Source organism: Haemaphysalis longicornis, unplaced genomic scaffold (assembly GCF_048455015.1).
Source record: "Haemaphysalis longicornis isolate Haplotype H1 unplaced genomic scaffold, Haemaphysalis longicornis Haplotype H1 scaffold_7, whole genome shotgun sequence".
NCBI lineage: Eukaryota > Metazoa > Arthropoda > Arachnida > Ixodida > Ixodidae > Haemaphysalis > Haemaphysalis longicornis.
Window position 1 is genome coordinate 51,754,369 of NW_027526422.1, and position 11,908 is coordinate 51,766,276.

Below are 11,908 nucleotides of genomic sequence, written 5' to 3' on the forward strand. Positions count from 1 at the left end.
CACGGCTTTAGAAAAACGTAGTTATGTGAAGCACAGCTTGCATTGTTCACTCAAAAATTGCATACTTTTCTTGACCGGTCCTCTACGGCCGATTGCATTTCCCTTGACTTTTGAAAGCATTTGATAAGGTGTTAAGGCGTGTCACAAATTTTATTTATTTATTTATTTATTCCCATACCTACATTTCTCCCAGAGGGCATTACAGTAGGGGGGTAAGAACACATTTTCATACATGAAATGCGCGCCAACAAAGTGAAAGGTATAAAGAATTATTGTTGCCTAAACAGCACCAGCTTAACCTTTATTCCAAACTTTTTCAATATTCTGTTCGACCATGGATCTCCATTTACGATATTATACCGATTAAAAGTGGGCCTTCCGCGAAATCTCAATTTTTGTGTGAATGCAGGGCGTTACACGATTTGCCATTTTCAGTATTTGTGTTATATTTTTCTTATTTTTTGGTTTTTCGAAAATCTGTCCGACCAATTGTCTCCATTTAGGCTATTGTAGCGATTAAACGTGGAACTTTGGCGAAATCTGCTTTATTGTGGAAATGTTGGGAGTTGCGCCGTGCTGGCTGGGGGAGTGGGGGGGGGGGGGTGGGGTGGGGTATTCGGCAAGGAATCTTACACATTAAAACAGAAGCACAGGTCTCGGGGCGTCGATGTTTTCATATAATATTGTCACGAAGCCAGAGACGACGCAGTTGTCTTGAAGGAAAACACGTTTATTGGAGCGAACTTGTGCTCCCCTAACAACTCAAAGAATACACAGGCGGCGAAGCAGCAGTCAACAAAGTGACGTGTGCGAGCGAGCGTCGACGATCGGAGTCCTGTGGCGTCTGCTCTGCAGGCTTTTATCTTTCGGCGGGAGTGTTTCTGGAACCGTCGATTTACATCCAGAACATTGTAGATCAGAGAAGATTATTCTGGGCTAGTGACGTTAACACGAAACAGTCTGCTTATCTGAATGAGATAGCCTGTGGGGCATAAACATAAAGAATGCAAGACGCGCTTCGCTTGACACAGATAACAGAGCCGGGCGTAGCCGGGCAGTAAAAACAAACAATAAATAAACAAACAAACGCATACATGGTTCGGGGCATTACCCCCCCTCTAAGAGTGCATAGACTCGATGCTAAAACAAAAGACAGCCCGAACAAACAACAAAAAATCCGTCGCATAGTAAGGTTTCAAGCGAACCACGTGGACGACTTCGGGCCGCGTGCGTCGTCGTGATGTGCCGGAATCACCATCGGGGATTATCTCGTAGGTAAGTTGGCCGACACGCCGTAGAATCTGGTAGGGTCCGAAATACTGTCGCAGAAGCTTCTCACTGAGCCCGCGTCGTCGGATGGGAGTGACTCCAAACCCAAACACGATCCCCAGGGTGGTACTCGGCATGTCGGCGTCGAAGATTATAGCGTCCGGCATCCACCAGCTGCTGGTCCGTTATACGAACTCGAGCGAGCTGGCGGGCCTCCTCCGCACGTTGAAGGTATCCTTGGACGTCGGCGTTGAGGTCGTCGCTTCTACGTGCGGAAGCATGGCGTCGAGCATCGTAGTCGGCCGTCTTTCGTAGACAAGCTCGAACGGTGTCATCTGCGTAGTTTCCTGCGTCACTGTATTGTACGAAAACGTGACATACGGGAGGACTTCGTCCCAAGTCTTATGCTCAGCGTCGACGTACATGGACAACATATCCGCAATCGTCTTGTTCAGACGTTCCGTTAGTCCGTTCGTTTGGGGGTGGTACGCCGTCGTTCTTCGGTGATCCGTAATGCTGTAGCGTAAGAACGCTTGAATAAGTTCCGCAGTGAAGGCAGTCCCGTGGTCCGTGATTAGGACTTCAGGGGCTCCATGTCGCAGCACAACTTGGTTTGTAAAGAACTTGGCGATTTCTTGTGCAGTCCCCCTCGGAGGAGCGGCGGTCTCTGCGTAGCGCGTCATGTAGTCTGTCGCTACGACAATCCACTTGTTCTCTGATCGTGACGTAGGGAATGGGCCTAGAAGGTCCATTCCAATCTGTTGAAAGGGCTTCGATGGGACGGCGATCGGTTGCAGAAGTTCGGCGGGTCTTGTCGGCGGCGTTTTTCGTCGCTGGCAGTCACGGCGACTCCGAACGTAGTGGGTGACGTCGGATGTAAGGCGGGGCCAGAAGTACTTCGCCTTAATTTTTGCAATAGTGCGAGCTGTGCCGAGATGTCCGGAAGACGGGTCGTCGTGGCACGCTTCCAAAATTTCGTCACGAAGGTCTGCGGGGATGGCAAGTAGATAATTCGTTCTCGTTCCGGGGCTGAAATTCTTCACGAGGACGGAGTTTTTGATGCTGAATGCTGGTAACTTCCGCTTGAACGCCCTAGGCAGGGCGACGTTGCGTCCTTCGAGGTAGTCGATCATGCCGCGCAAGTCGGGGTCGGCACGCTGCTGGGCGGCTAGGTCGCTCTCCGTAACGACTCAGAAGAACGCGCTGTCTCCATCGGAGTCTTGTGGTGGTTGGTGGGTCGACGGGAGCGCGGTACAGGCAGTCGGCGTCGGAGTGTTTCCTGCCGGATTTGTAGACGATTGTAACGTCTAACTCTTGCAGGCGCAAACTCCATCGCCCAAGACGGACAGAGGGGTCCTTCAAATTGGCGAGCCAACACAGCGCATGGTGGTCTATCACAACCTTGAACGGTCTACCATACACGTATGAGCGAAATTTTGAAATGGCCCATATGATAGCCAGGCACTCTTTTTCGGAGGCAGAGTAGTTTTAAATGCAGAGCATTTCAGCAACTCATGATGTCACCCGCGTTGTCCCGTCGTAGTCCGCACCGTCCTTGTCCGCACCCCTCCCCCTACACTATATAAAAGAAAATACTATCGGGCGCCAGATTTCGATCCCTCGACCCTGCGGGGGGAACGCAATGTGCATGGTGCTCTACCGACTGCGCCACAAAGGCGACACAGAACGGAACGCTATGAACGCGCCTTATAACGTTGACTCATTCAAATTACTGCTGACGAGCGCTCTCTCGTCAGCAGTTGCCACAAGTGCAACTACATTAACGTAACGCAAACTACTTAACGTCATGCGCCCCCGGAAATGCTCTGCATTTGATCGTGCCCCTCGCGAGGGGGATGTTTATACAGGAACTCCTACTTCTAGCGGACTCCTGGCGCCCTCTTTCTGCCATTGTAGAGACTATGAGGCTGTCTTCGAAGGGCGCCAAATTTGAATTCTACAAAATCGATTTTTTTCTCCTCCTTCGACAGACCACGGCTTGCATAGGTGATTACCTTTTCGCAACCGCTTTGCTTTTGGACGAGGACAGCACCCAAACCTATATCGCTGGCGTCCGTGTGCATTTCCGTTTCGGTGTTTTCGTCGAAATGAGCGAGCACGTGCGCGTTTCGCAGGCGTTGTTGTAGCTCGCAGAATGCTTTTAAAGACGATAGTCTTTCTTGGGCTACTTAAACCCAGAAATTTTGGTCTGTCTGTATGTCTGTATGTCTGTCTGTCTGTCTGTCTGTCTGTCCGTCTGTCCGTCTGTGACTCGATTCAGCCACCCGGCCAAAGCAAAAGAATGCCTGCGCAATAGTCTTATATAGTCACAGCTAAATCTACCCGTCTATGTCCGGTGTAAGGTTCATACTTGTCAACATTGTTGAAGAAGAACAAGACATTACGCAAATATGAGGCAACAAATCAATACAGAAGTGATATTTGCAGTGTTCCTTTATAAAAAAATCAAGCATGCTAGACTTTTGCGAAATTAAATACTTCATCAACTGCAGAAGAAGAATTCTGTCCGCCGTCGCCTGCTGTCGCCCGCACCACTATAGCTTCTGGCGCCATTTCAAGAAATCAACCGGCAACAGTTACGCAAGGTTCCACTAGATAGGTTCCACGTTCTGCTTGCAACGCACGTGGAGTAGGGAAACGCGGTTCTATAAACGCTGAAGTAGGGCGCCTCGATTAACGCGCGTCTTCGCCGTACGGCAGCGTTCGCATCGAGACACCCGGTTTGAAGCAGTGGAACGCGGGAAATTTAAAATGATTTAAGCAAACCTTTGGCGTCTTTACCTTGGGAGGAGCGCGACGCAAGAGGAAAAACATGACAGGTGAGCGAGAAAGCGAAGGGAGGCATTTACTTCGCAAAAGCCGATAAAGACTATCGTCTTTTGACGACATTTGCAACGAAAGGAGCAGATACGCGGCCAATTTTTTTAAAGACGATAGTATTAAAGACGATAGTCTTTCTTGGGCTCCTTAAACCCAGAAATTTTGGTCTGTCTGTATGTCTGTATGTCTGTATGTCTGTCCGTCTGTCTGTCTGTGACTCGATTCAGCCACCCGGCCAAAGCAAAACAATGCCTGCGCATTAGTCTTATATAGTCACAGCTAAATCTACCCGTCTATGTCCGGTGTAAGATTCATACTTGTCAACATTGTTGAAGAAGAACAAGACATTACGCAAATATGAGACAGCAAATCAATACAGAAGTGATATTTGCAGTGTTCCTTTATAAAAAAATCAAACAGGCTTGTTTTTGCGAATTTAGATACTTCATCAACTGCAGAAAAAGAATTCACTCCGCCGTCGCCTGCTGTCGCCCGCGCCACTATAGCTTCTTGCGCCATTTTAAGAAATCAACCGGCAACAGTTACGAAAGGTTCCACTAGATAGGTTACACGTTCTGCTTGCAACGCACGTGGAGTAGGGAAACGCGGTTCTATAAACGTTGAAGTAGGGCGCCTCGATTAACGCGCGTCTCCGCCGTACGGCAGCGTTCGCATCGAGACACCCGGTTTGGAGCAGTGGAACGCGGGAAATTTAAAATGATTTAAGCAAACGTTTGGCGTCTTTACCTTGGGAGGAGCGCGACGCATGAGGAACAACATGAGAGGTGAGCGGGAAAGCGAAGGGAGGCATTTACTTCGCAATAGCCGATAAAGATTATCGTCTTTTGACGACATTTGCAACGAAAGGAGCAGATACGCGGCCAATTTTTTCTTGGGCTACTTAAACCCAAAAATTTTGGTCTGCCTGTATGTCTGTCTGTCCGTCTGTCTGTCTGTAACTCGATTCAGCCACCCGGCCAAAGTAAACTGCTTACTGCGCAATAGTCTTATATACTCACAGCCAAATGTAAACGTCTAAGCCTGGTTTATATGTTCATACTTGTCAACTTTGTTGAACAAGAACAAGACGTTACGCAAATATAAGACAAGAAATTAGTACACAAGGAATATTTACAGTGTTCCTTTAATAAAAAATTCATGGATGCTTGGTTTTTTGATAAAAAATGATATTCTACATCTACTGAAGAAAAACGCCGCGTCCTGGCGGCATATGAAAAATCACGCGGCAACAGCAACGAAAGGTTCCACTAGCTAGGTTCCATGCTCTGCTTGGAACGCACGTGGAGCACGGCCACGCGGTTCTATAAACCTTGTAGTCGGCCGCCTCCATTCACGCGCGTCTCCGCCGTACTGCAGCGCTGGCATCGAGGAACCCGGCCTGTAGCAGTGGAACGCGGTAAATTCGAATCGCCTTGCGCAAACGTTTAGTGTGTTTACCTTGGGATGAGCGCAACGGTACAGAAACAGCCTGAGAGGTGAGCGGGAAAGCAAAGGGGGGGGGGGGGCATTTTCTTGGCAAATGTCTACAAAGACTATCGTCTTTTGACGACATTTGCAACGAAAGGAGCAGATACGTGGTCAATTTTTTTCTTTGGCGTTTTCCCAGGCGAAAGGGGTGCTATCTTTTGTGGGGTGCGTGAGTGGCTCTGCAATGCGTGCGAAGCTTGCGACGAAGCGCCGGTAGTATGCGCACAGTCCGAGAAATCTTCGCACGCTCTTTTTATCTTTCGGTCTTGGCAAGTTCGCTATGGCTGATGTTTTCGCCGGGTCAGGCAGGACTCCCGGCGGCATTGACGACATGGCCCAAAAACGTAAGTTCCTCGTACGCGAAACGACACTTTTCGGGCGTAAGCGTTAACCCCGTCGTACGAATGGCCTCGAGTACAGACTGCAACCTTGCAAAGTGTTCGTCGAAAGTCCGGGAGAATACCACAACGTCGTCAAGGTATACGAGGCAGGTGTGCCACTTCAGGCCAGCTAGCACAGTGTCCATGACTCTCTGAAACGTTGCTGGCGCCGTGCATAGCCCAAACGGCATCACCTTGAACTCGTATAGGCCGTCCGGGGTTATGAATGCAGTCTTCTCTCGATCTCTCCCGTCCACTTCAATTTGCCAGTAGCCTGTCTTCAGATCCATCGATGAGAAGTACTTCGCGTGGCAGAGGTGGTCGAGGGCGTCGTCGATTCGTGGCAGGGGGTACACGTCCTTTTTGGTGATCTTGTTCAATCGCCGGTAGTCAACGCAGTACCTTAGTGTGCCGTCTTTCTTCTTTACGAGTACGACCGGCACACCAAGGTTCTGCGTTGACTACCGGCGATTGAACAAGATACCGCAAGTAGATGAACAATGCCGCGAACCTTGTATGCGTTTGTTTGTTTATTAATTGTTTGTTTTTACTGCCCGGCTACGCCCGGCTCTGTTATCTGTGTCAAGCGAAGCGCGTCTTGCATTCTTTATGTTTATGCCGCACGGGCTATCTCATTGAGATAAGCAGACTGTTTCGTGTTAACGTCACTAGCACAGAATAATCTTCTGTGATCTACAATGTTCTGGATGTAAATCGACGGTTCCAGAAACACTCGCGCCGAAAGATAAAAGCCTGCAGAGCAGACGCCACAGGATTCCGATCGTCGACGCTCGCTCGCACACGTCACTTCGTTGACTGCTGCTTCGCCGCCTGTGTATTCTTTGAGTTGTTAGGGGAACAGAAGTTCACTCCAATAAACGTGTTTTCCTTGAAGACAACTGCGTCGTCTCTGGCTTCGTGAAATCTGGTGGAGGTGCCGGGTACGCACCCTTCATGCTCTCTACGACATCTGGAAGCCGCCAAGCCAGTCCAACCAGGGAAAGCCTCCGACTGCAAGGATTACTACCCGAGTTCGGTCTTCTGCCAGATGGGCCCAAGAGAACGAACGCTGCAACCAACACCATGGTGCAAGAAGCAACATCACCAATCGTCCTGCAGCAGCCACGGGAACCGCCACCATTCCGAGGAGCCCCCGCACAAGACCCAGAAGAATGGTTGGAGAAACTGGAGCGCGTCCGGAAATTCAACAGGTGGAACGACGCAAAAACGTTCCGGCATGTTTTCTTTTACTTGGAAGATTCAGCTCGCTCTTGGTTCGAGAACCACGAGAGCGCCTTGACCAACTGGGCTCACTTCAAAAGCGAGTTCATTAAGACCTTCACTACCGTGGTCAGAAAAGAACGCGCTACGCTTTTGCTTGAAACTCGAACGCAGCACCCCAACGAAGGAGTCGTCATTTTCGCTGAGGAGATGAAGCGACTTTTTCGCCGTGCGGACCCAGAAATGACGGAGGAAAAGAAACTAAGGTTTCTGATGAGAGGAGTAAAGCAAGAAGTCTTTGCTTGCCTTGTCCGCAACCCCCCTAAAACGGTGGCCGAATTCGCGCCTGAAGCTGTAGCGCTGGAGAAGACGCTGGAAATTCGAACGAGGCAGTACGACCGCCCTGTCAACGCGCTGTTCTCGGAGACCATCGGTGCCGTAACTGGGAGCTCCGATACATTGCGCGAGAACATCCGAGCAGTGGTCAGGGAGGAGCTTCGGAAGCTTTTTCCAACGACGCCGCAACCTCAAGTAGCTTCCCTGACCGACGTAATCCGAGAAGTCCAAAACGCATACATGGTTTGCGGCAATATGCGTATATTGCACTTGAAAACAATGTGTTTCTAGCAACGCGCTTGTGTTTAAAGGCGAAGCCGAATTTTAAAAATGGCGAAAGCTTGGTTTTTGTAAGCTGGCTTTCCCACAGTATATGTTGCGCAGTGAAGCATGGCCATATACTGAGGGAGTATGGTTAGGGTCCCACTTTACACTCCTTTCCACCATCAACGCCTCTTCCCTGAGTGTTGCCACGCGCGGCGCCTCTGTCGTCCCTGCCATTTTTAGGCGCGGCTGTCGGGGGAATAGCAACTCGCTGGCAGGTTTCACGCACCCACCGTTGGCATACCCGCTCTGCTGCGGGGAGATCTACACGTGGACGTATCCCGGACCGATGCGCCCGGGCTGCTGTCCTCGTGGCCGAGCCGTTTGGGTTGGTGTACGTGTTACACAGGGAGCGGCATGCCTACCACCGCGGAGGGCAACGGAGAGCCCTATGCTTATCCTCTAGACAAAAACAGCACTCCTTCCTGGTTTCGTTCAGCTAATTAGCCTGGCAGCACGCTCAACCGCGAATTTCAAACAAACGTGTTCTGTTTCGTGCACCCTTCGCACTGGTCCCACCTTCGCTGGTCATCCTTCTTGATAGAGCGGGAGGGCACTGTTTTCTTTCTTTTGTTTCGGAATGACGAGAATTCCCCTAGAGATTCACACCCCAAATGTGCTTCTTCGGGCATATTTTGTTGTCGCCTTATGACGTCTTGCAGCAAAAGCACGCCGTGAGATTCCGAATAGGCATGCAACACTGCCCTCCTGGTGTTTCCGAAAGGTACGCAAGGTCGCAAACGCCAAATCTTGGAAGTTACCTGTCACAGCCCACCCATCCCCAAAGCCCGGGTTTCCGCATCCTGCGCCTCAAAATATGGTCGCAAGGTATATCCACGACCCATCAACTAGAGCGTATACCCTGGTACAAACCACAGATATCGTCCGACGCATTGCCCACCATGGTCAAGGGGTTAAAGAGTCGGCCTTTATATGAGTCATTCAGGCCCTTGTTATTAACCTATTAACCGCACCACATATGAACCCCCCTTCCCCCTCTCCAGCCCACACACAGAGACAGGGAAACTGGAAAACTAGACATAACCATTCGTCTGGCATAAAGCCCTATGCGATTTCCCCAAACAACTTCCGCTCTCAAGCGACTCTAGATTACCCCTGGGACGAACTTTGCGAGGCCCATCCCGTCAGCCTGACTGAACGCTTAAAACTCGCCCTTGCCGCATGCTCCCCATTTCTCTGCCTCGGCTGCCAATCCACCGCAGAAGCAGCCCTCGAATACGACTCCCGTTTTTCTCAGGCAGCCGACAAGCCCCCCATTCGTGCGCCTGTTTCAGGATGCTGGAATCCAATCCTCAAGAATTCCTCTAGTTGATGCCGCCCAGTAGCGGGCCCAGCCAGCGTTCGTGCTCTCCACCATGAGTCATGGGGGAAGCGAAATAACCGCTTCTGCCGAGGAAATCGCCATCACGCTCGCCGCCACCACTGCCAAAGATGTGGTCGTAGTTGCAGTCCCAACCTTCGCAGGCGCGTGGCCTGCCGCCACTACGCCGCAAGCAGCCTGTAAAGGGTGCACCCCTGCACACTGGGTGTTCTTGCGGGGAAGCAACCTTTAGTACTGAAGGTGCGTTATCCTTGGGATCGTTCGTTTTCGGGTTTTGTATTTTGAACACGAAGTGTTTCATGCCAGTATAGACCAAGATTTCACTGACGTCATATCCGTCACAGAAATGACGCCAGTACCCCTTGGGAGAAGCGATTCGGCAGCAGGACGTCGCTCACCAAGCACACCCACAAGGCAGCCGCTGAACCGTCATGCTCAGCTGCAGATTTGGCTGCACGTTTCACTTTCGTGTTTTACCGATTCCTATGACAGAAATCAACCACAGCTATTGGCTTCACCTACTACGCCATCACGGAGGGCATGCGGACAGGCAATGATTGGGATGGAGAGACTGTGACGTACTCACCTATGGACAATGCATTAAATTAAGTCATGCCTATATCACATTCTAGGATCAGAAAATAGTTGTATCATAACTTACGCGTGTACCCGGAAAGCTGCGGATCAGCGTTTCTGGAGTAGCCGGACATGCAAAAGTTGGGTGTCTCGCCTGGTTTCCGCTTTTTCGCGTATCGATGCGCCAGAAAAAAGAAATGCGTTCATTGACTGAGCTTGAAATAACCTATCATTTTCCGAAGTCGCGAAATACCAAAGTCGACGCCGCCTTCGTACGCGATCATTGCATTCGCACAAAGGTTGCACTACCTTCTTTTTATTCTCGTGTCGCGTTCCGGCACGGCTTTCAGGAGTAGAGTCTTTTTTTCGGAACTTGCTATAGGAGCTATCGCTCGTCGCTTGGGCGGAGCCCCCTTCTTAAAAGAGGTGTGGTGAGCGCGCAGGAACGTTCTTCGCCACAATTTTCTCCCGTCTCATGTGGGGAAAAATACTCCCCCGCATGCGGGGAATCGCAACGTCCATCACGCCTCGAGCCCGACGGCCGGCTATCGGACAAAGATCGCGGGGCGCTTTTAGAGCGTTGGTGCAACGCCGTCTAGACGAGGAAGCCTTTGCGCGGGGTCATCGTGCTGTAAAGCTTTTTTTAAACGGATTCCAAGGAAGCTTGGGGAAGGGTTTGCTTGGGTCGAGACGCGTTGACCTAAAAGAGCATTCACTTATTCATCAGCCTATCTATGTACCCTGCAGGACGAATGCGTCTTTCGATGTGGGCAGTTTCAGGCTAATAGTACACTGAGAAGCCAGCCTTGTTCCTCTGAGGGAATGTTGTTGGTGTCCCCAAAAACCAAGCCAGTATGTGTGCAGCTGTCTAATGTGGCCTGCCAGGTATCTCGCGATGTTATGCCTTACCAGACCAGGCAGCATTTTAGAACTGGTCATATAAATGAGCGCGGCACCTGTACCAGACTTGAAGTTGTTCAAGCACAGACGGAATGGGCCTTTTTCCAGTAGCGTAGCCCTCTTGCGGCGGCCGCCCGAACCACACTTGGGGTATTATAGAAGAACACACCCCTTTTCGCGGCTGCCTTGCGCAGTTGAGGAAGCTGTCCAAGGAGCCAAGCATGGTTTTGGTGGCAGAGAAATTTTCCGATGGCAGCTGTAGCACCTACCTGTCGGCCGCTTCTTTCATGGCTGAGAAAAAGGGAGAGCACTTAGCTGGCTCATTCACAACTAATTCAACATGGCGCCATTTTGTTTACATTTTGCCCCCCAAGAATGACGGATTAGTTGTTCGGAGCGAGAGTAGCGCATGCGCAGAGCTCTACTGGAAAAAGGTCAATTCTCATCAGAATTTGCACGGAAATCTTATACTTAGCTTTGCACCAATCTACTAGGTTTAGGAGCAATCCCGAAGGTGGAGTAAGTTCCTAAGAACGAAACTTGAAAAGAAAAATTGCTGTGGTTTAGCTTTGGTTAACCCTAGTTTATAGCGAAAGCTTCACTGACCTGGCTAGGCCCATTGTCGAGGTGAGGAGTTGCAAAGAAATACAGGCACGTTTGAAATGAATACAGGGCTTATTCATCATATTTTTTCGCCTCACGGCGTTTTTTAAGCTTCGCCGTTGTACGAGCGACCACAGCTGGATGTTCGTCTTCCTCCATCGCTCACGGCTCTGCGCCACACATGGCTCCCTGACCTTCCTTTGTGGCGCCCGCTTATCGCTGCGGCGGCGGCCTCCTAGCCTTCCTTCGCCAGATGGTGACACGGGTTCCTCGGATGTCTCCGTTGGCTGTCCCTATCCGCATGCCTCGCGCGGATAATTTTTAAAACTGTCCGCACGTCTTGCGCGGATAACTTTTAAAATTGCCCGCACGCCTCGCGCGGGGATTACTTTTAAAACTGTCCGCACGCCTCGAGCCCGAATACAGCGCCGTGTGCCAAGTTTCTTTTTCCGGGTGCCCCAGTTTCTTCCGCTCTCAACTTGGATGCTATCCGCGTGTTACGTTGTCGTGGCCGGTTACCTAAACCAAGTGCAGCGTCGGTCTGCTAACGCTCGGCTTCGAGTTTGTGCTGTCCTGAGCCAGCTCACGGATGAAGCCGGCGTGCTAAGCCCTCGTCGGAGAAGCGGCG